The sequence below is a fragment of the Nelumbo lutea genome, chromosome 5 (genome assembly GCF_056320005.1).
Source record: "Nelumbo lutea isolate HS-2025 chromosome 5, American lotus-T2T, whole genome shotgun sequence".
Taxonomy (NCBI): domain Eukaryota; kingdom Viridiplantae; phylum Streptophyta; class Magnoliopsida; order Proteales; family Nelumbonaceae; genus Nelumbo; species Nelumbo lutea.
Genome location: NC_142688.1, coordinates 6,887,967 through 6,895,402, shown reverse-complemented (window position 1 = coordinate 6,895,402; position 7,436 = coordinate 6,887,967).

Sequence of the window (7,436 nt, the reverse complement as noted above, 5' to 3'; positions counted from 1 at the left end):
TCCCAAGGCATTGAAGACGCCAAGAAGAAGGCCGTTGAAGACTACATTGCCTCTCCGCGTTTTGACTATCTGATGGTGAATTCTTACAGAAGGGGGTTCAAACTGAGCAGGTGGATGATCCAGAACACGTACCCCAACCTCGATGTTAGTGCCATATTCACTTCGCGTATAACTTAGGAGATGGCCAATGCTGCCGATGGCGAGCCGGACTCTGAAGGAGAGGCAGGGCCTTCGAGTGTTGTTGAAGTGCCTTCTGATGGCGAAGAAGTAGCTCCGGGCATGTAAAGATAATCATTTTTTTTTAAGTGCCTTCTAATGGCCAATGTACTCCTGTTTCTTGCAACGAAATAGATAATCTTTTTGCCCGTGTTCCTTTTCCAAGAACTGATTCTTTGTCGAACTGAATACGCCACTTTCTTGTTCGGGTTATTATACTTCCGCGACCTGTTTTGCCGCGAAGGCTTTTGCAGCAAACTGATTTTTTTCCAAGCTGATAATATGCCCGACTTTTCTTTGCTTGTTTACACTGAGGTTCCTCTCGGCTCTGCATCGTGACCCATAGGACCTGATTCCGTCCACTTCGCTTGGCGGTTTATAGATAGTATCGCCTTAAGTTCACGATGTTCCACACTCGAGGTACTTGTTTGCCTTCCAAGGTTTCGAGTTCGTATGCCCCCCCCCCGAGCGCTCTCTTTACTTTATAGGGCCCCTCCCAGTTTGGTCCAAGTTTGCCCACGCCGGGTTCGGGCACTATAATCTTACGAAGGACCAGGTCGCCGACTCGGAAGCTTCGTTGCTTTACTCTGGCATTGTAGTAGCGAATTACCTGCTGCTGGTATGCCGCTGTCCGTGTGTGCGCGAGGTCCCTTACCTCGTCCAATAGGTCAAGGTTGGTACATAACTCATCTCCGTTTGTCCGATCGTCGTATGTTTCTAGTCGCAATGTTGGTACTTCGATTTCTGTCGGGATCACTGCTTCAGTGCCGTAGGTGAGGTTAAAGGGGGTTTCTCCCGTGGCAGTTTTTTCTGTAGTTCGGTGAGCCCACTAGACACTTGGTAGCTCTTCGGCCCATAATCCCTTAGCTCGATCTAGACGTGCTTTTAGCCCGCGCAGGATGGCTCTATTCATTACTTTTGTCTGACCATTTGCCTGTGGGTGCACGACTGATGTGAATTTTTGTCGAATCCCCATGTTCTGGCACCACTCTTGGAACTTGATATCCTTGAACTGCTTGCCGTTGTCAGAGATTAGTACCCGAGGTAACCCGAAGCAACATACTATGTTCTTCCAAAAGAAGTTCTGTATGTTTCGGGCTGTAACAGTTGCTAGAGGTTCGGCTTCTATCCACTTCGTAAAGTAATCTACTGCAACGACTAGAAATTTTCTTCCACCTGTTGCTGGTGGAAATGGCCCCAGGAGGTTGATGCCCCATTGTGCAAAGGGCCACGGGCTGGCGAGGTATTTGAGGTCGGAGGCAGGTTGATGGTGGATATTGGCGTGCTTCTGACACATCGCCTTTTCTGACGAGCTCGACAGCTTCAGCCTTCATCGTTGGCCAGTAGTATCCTTGTTGAAGTGCTTTTTGGGTGAGTGCTCTGCCCCCCAAGTGTCCGCCGCATAGGCCTTCATGAGTGTCGCGGAGTACGAACTCGGCTTCAGCAGGTCGCATGCAACGCAAGTAGGGGAGCATGTAAGACCGTCGGTATAACCGTTCGTCTATTATGACGTATTTGGCTGTCTACCGCTGCACCCTCTTGGCCGCATTGCGTTCTGCAGGAAGGGTTCCGTCTATGAAGAAGCTCGCGAGTGGGTCGATCCAGCTCGACTCTGCTTCCAAGACGGGAGCAACCTCCTCTGTCCCCCTGAGAATACTAGGCCGAGGTAAGTCCTCTATGTACACAGTTCTCATGTTGTTGTGACTTGTGCTGGCTAACCGGGACAGAGCGTTGGCCTCAGTGTTCTATGACCTCGGGATTTGCCTAATGAAGTGTGACTAGAGGTTGAGCAAGGCCTCTTTTACTTTCGCCTAATATGCGATCATGGAGAGCTCGCATGCTTCATACTCGCCTGTAACTTGGTTGACCACGAGCTGGGAATCGCTGCAGATGACCAAGTGTTTTGCTTTTACCTTTCGCGCTAGGTCCAGCCTAACTATTAGTGCTTCGTACTCTGCCTCATTGTTGGATGCCACGAACTCAAAGTGTAGTGCGTATTCTAATTTTGTGCCGCCCGGGCCACATAAGACTATTCCAGCTCTGCTGCCTTGCCAGTTCGAGGAACCATTTATGTGAAGGATCCAGGGCTCCTCATCCCAGTTCGCATTTCGCCTGAGCAGGAGAGATGCCACGCTGGCTGCTACTTCACGGGGTTCAGACTCTATTGGCTCAGGAGCTCTGGGTTCGCCCGAACTGGGGACCTCAAGCTCGACCTGTAGGGCTTTGTGGCTGAAAGTGCACTCGACGATAAAATCTGCCAAAGCTTGGGCCTTAATAGCAGTTCTTGGCTTGTACCGGAGGTCGTACTCACTGAGTTCGATGGCCCATTTCGTCAATCGACCGGAAACCTCGGGTTTGAGTAAAACTTGTCTCAGAGGTTTGTCAGTCAGGACGATGACGGTGTGAGCCTGGAAGTATGGGCGGAGTTTCCGAGCTGCTGTCACCAGTGCGTATGCTAGCTTTTCTATCTACGGGCACCTTGTCTCTGCTCCCAGTTCGGTTCGTAGGGGTTCCTCGATGAAAGCTCCGATCTGAAGTGTGTGAGCTGGGTTTGTAGCCGAAGTCGGGATTGCGACCCTTTCCTCCGTGGGCGAAGCTCGTTCCTCACCTTGCTCCGTAGGCCGCTCCAGTTCGAGGTCGTCGGCAGCCTTGGTTTTTCCCTTCAGGGCGGCTACATAACACTTGTGGGACTTGAGCTGGTCGCCCTATGCTACCCCCATACCGAAGTCCGTAGGGAATTTCATGGCCAAATAGTAGGTGGAGACCACCGCCCGTAGGATATGCGTGATCGGCCGCCCTATTATGGCATTGTATGGGGAGGGGGTCGCGACCACCAGGAAATCATGGTTGAGTCTGACCGCACAAGGCCATGTGCCGACTTCCACAGGTACTGTTATTTTTTCGAGGGGCCTGACTTCCTCTCCGCTGAAACCCACCAGGGGAGTGTTCGCGGGCTTCAGCTCGCTCCTCTGTAACTGTAGCTGGTCAAACGCTGATTTAAAGAGGATGTCCGCTAAGCTGCCCGAATCTACAAGTACGCGTCTGACCTCGAAGTCGCTGATCCTTAGTTTAATGACAAGCGCGTCATCATAGGGGTAGCAGACCCCTCGCGCGTCGTCCTCCGTGAAGAAGATTGGTTCTTCGGTCTTTGGTCTCTTTGGGGGGTTCCGTTCCTCGAGGGCCGCTTCGCGTACTGAAGTTCGGGCCGCTGCCAAGGTACACCCTGCTACCACCAAACCTCCCACAATTACATGGATGGTTCCCCGAACTGGCCTCTCTTCCGGAGGCTGTCACTGCAACGGTTCGGCAGGTCTGCTGCTAGACTCGAGGGCATCCTTTTCGTGCTTCCCTTGCCGACCTGCCTTATTGTTATTATTGTTGTGTTGTACAAAGTTTCTCAAGTATCCGCGACAGATGAGCCCCTCTATCTCGTCCCGGAGGTTATTACACTGCTCGGTACTATGACCATGGTCTCTATGGAAACTACATTACAAATTCTTATTTCTCTCGTTCGGATTTCCCTTTAGGCGAGGTGGCCACTTCACGTATGGGGCGTCCTTGATCGTCATTAAGATTTCGGTCCGCCTTGTGTTTAACGGCGTGTAATCCGTCCGAACTGCTAGGGGAGCTCGGAATGACTAGTTCGGCTTCGGCTCCCGGGCCGTGTTTTTTCTGTCGACTGGGTTGGGGAGCTCACCTTCCCTCTTTCTTTTCTCGTTCCCGCCTTCGGTTCGTTGGTTGATTTCTTCCTCTGTCCTCATGAACTTGTCCGCGAGCTTGAGGAATTCGGCCACAGTTGTGGGCTGGTTAGCCACCATGTGCCATTTGAATTCTTTGTGCGTTACCCCTCTTTTGGCCGCCGCGAGCTGCACTACGGGGTCCAACCGCGGTATCTGCAAGCATGCTTCGTTGAATCGCTTGATGTAGCCCCGGATGGATTCTCCTTCCTTTTGGACTACTCCGAAGATGCTTTCCTCTGTTCTGGGGCACTGTTGGCTGGTGACAGTGTGCGGTGAAGACCTGCACGAACTGGGCCCAGCACTTTATCGACCCGGGGGCTAGGTTCCTATACCAAGTGTGGGCTACCCCCGTGAGGGTGGTGGTGAAGGCCACACACATGCACGATTCGCTGGCCCTGGCGAGGTGCATTTGGGACTGGAAAGCGTCAACGTGGTCGTTGGGGTCGAAGGACCCGTCGTACTTGTCCAGAGGTGGGAGCTTGAAATTTCTGGGTAAGGGGACCGCCAGGAGTTCTGATGCAAGGGGGGAAGGAACCGAGAGAATCGGGGTAGCTCCTACCTCGTCCGAGCTCGTCTCTTTGCCTCTGAGCTCTGACAAGACACGGGTGGCGGTTCGACAACTTCGCTGGCGCCTTCGTTGTTGAGTGGGCCTTGTACCGGCGCTGCTGGCCTCCGTGTTACCGAGCTCGATGGGCCCGAAATGCTGGTAGTCTGCCGCCAGGGTGCCAAATTGGTTTTCCGTGAGCGGGAACCCGGGCTTGAGCGCCGAGGTGCCGATCTCGTGGGCGAGGTTCCCGACCCGCCTGCGAGTTGCGAGGCGGGGATGATATTTTTCTCTCTTCGACCTGGGACGAGGCCTGGCTGTTAGGGGGGTTCTGGGGCCGGGAGGCCTTTCCCTGGTGGGGGCGTCCATCCTGCGGGGAGGCCTTGACCGACCTTGGAGTGGGATGGCGAGGTGGAAGTAGTGGTTGGTTCAGTGGCAGTTGGGGGAACTGCTGTTGATAGTGATACTGGGAGATGTTGTGCAGCACTTTGTGCTAGTGAAGCTGGTGCTGCTGGAACTGTTGCATTTGGGCTTGCATTGCCCGCATGCACTGCATTAGGTCGTCCAACCGGTTTTGGCTGGCTGCCAGGGGGACGGCAGTCGGTTCAGTAAAGGTTGTCTCAATAGGGGGAGGAAAGGGGATGCTTGTGATAGGAAGGTTTACGTGTGCCACTGCTTGTGGCGTGTTCAGGCTGGGGATCCCATCCACCGAAAGGGGGATGGTGAACTGTCCAACGCACACCACGGGGACTTGAAGTTGTTCCCCGGTGGTGTCTGTCTCCGTGCCACGTCCGACGTTGCTGGAGGAGGCCATGAGTGTTGGGTTTTTTGAAGAAAAGGGGTTATGAAAGTTTGGAGGGAGGCTTTTTGAAGCGTTCCCACAGACGACGCCAATTGATGAAGCGCGATCCGGCCGGTCTTAGCTGTCAACGACCTTGCTTTTGAACTGGGTAACAGGGAACCTGAAATGGAGGAGATGAGGAAGCTCCGGGGGGAACCCGGTGTAGCGGCTCCGAAGCTCAAGTTAGAATCCTTCAAAAGCAAGATAACACCAGATAGCGCAAAGTTTGCATACCTTGTTTGTTGGGGGCAGGGGGCTCTTATAATCACTTCGCGCACTCGCTCCGAGGCCCTTGTCAGGTCGGGTATGATTACCCTTGCGCTTGTCAATTCGACCGTCGTCCTTTCTACTGGGACAGAACCGTCACTGCCTAACCGTCTCTCTAACTGGAGATGGCGGTGTTAGTGGTGGCGGTAGGTGGCTGTTTAGAGTGCGGAGGCCAAACGTCAGATCACAAGTCAGTCAAGTGCGGCGCCCTCGGGCACGGACTTCCTAAGTGTCAGGCATGGTACGACTTGTTTGGTTTTGGTGCCCAGAAGGTGATGCGGTGGTGAGCGAGGCGAAGTCTTGAGTTCAGAGGTATCTATAGGGCAGGTCAGTTCGGCGAGGTGTATCCTGAACTGTTACAAGGTTGGCTAGTTCGGCGAGGTATATCCCGAGCTGTTGCGAGGTTGGCCTGTTTGGTGAGGTATATCCCGAGTTGTTGCGAGGTTGGCCAGTTCGGCGAGGTGTATCCCGAACTGTTACAAGGTTGGCCAGTTCGGCGAGGTATATCCTGAGCTGTTGCGAGGTTGGCCAGTTCGGATTACTTTCTAGTTTTGGGCCAAAGGTGAGTTCGGTCCGCTGGTGTACCCTTGGTGTTCACGCCTTAGGCTTGCTTTTTTGTCGAGCTGTTCTTTTTGCCACGTGTCGCATAACTGTGAGGTCGGGCCAAATCTTCCTTCATCATGACCCATTTACGGTATTCGAAAAATTCAAGATTCGACATAATCGAATTGAATTCAGATAATTCTAATATCTAAGTGGTCAAATTCAGGTATCTTATAAAAACCAAATAGTTAATCGGATTCGAATTCGGATATGACTTGATTCGATTCAATAAATATCCGAATTTGATCAATTATTTAATTCTTATATAGAATATATAGAATTTTTAAATGCTTTATATAATTTATATAATAATAAATTATATAAATAACTTATATACTTTATATAAATAAAATTTTTATTTTATATATTTATTAATTACCTGAAATAACTAATTAGTCGAATTTGAATTTTAATTTTCAATATTCATTGGATATAAAATCAAATTCAAATATCAGATTTTTTAATTGGATTTGAATTCTAATATTGCCTGCTCCATTTTGAATTCGATTCGTTTACATCCCTACCCATTGACAATTTGACATCCATATGGGGCATATTTTTTTCTAACCTTAACAGCCCCAAACCTTTTGTGAAAGTGATAATATGTAGGGGTGTCAATGCACTTGTTTTGGGTTGGACCCCGTCCAAACCAAAATCAATTGGACGGATTGGATGGACCAACAAGACATATTGAATTGGACTAGTCCAAACTTAATGGTCCCAAGTATTTATTGGATTGGACCTGGACCATATGTAATGAATTTAGGGTCTGTTTGGTTTGTACGAATAGGGGTCTGAATCGGAATCGGAATGGACTATTCCAATTCCAATTGTTTGGTTGGGTGGAATTGGAATCCCATTTCCATTCTTGCTGGAATGACATTCCCCCATTTAAGGGAATGGCCATTCCTTGCCCCTCCCTTGGGAATGAAATCCCATTCATGCTGATTTTAATTCCTATTCTCATTCATATCTAAACCAAACAGACTATGGGAATGGATAATTTGATTCCGATTCCAGGGGATTTTGATTCCGACTATGAACCAAACAGACCCTTATATTGGATTGGATTGAGCCAATATCTGATCTATCGATAGAAGACAATAATTTAGGGTCCATTTGGTTTACAGTTAGAATAGGAATCATAATCGAAATCCTCCAGAATTGTAACCAGAATAGTCCATTCCCATAGTTTGTTTGGTTAAGTTGTTTAAACGAGAAATGA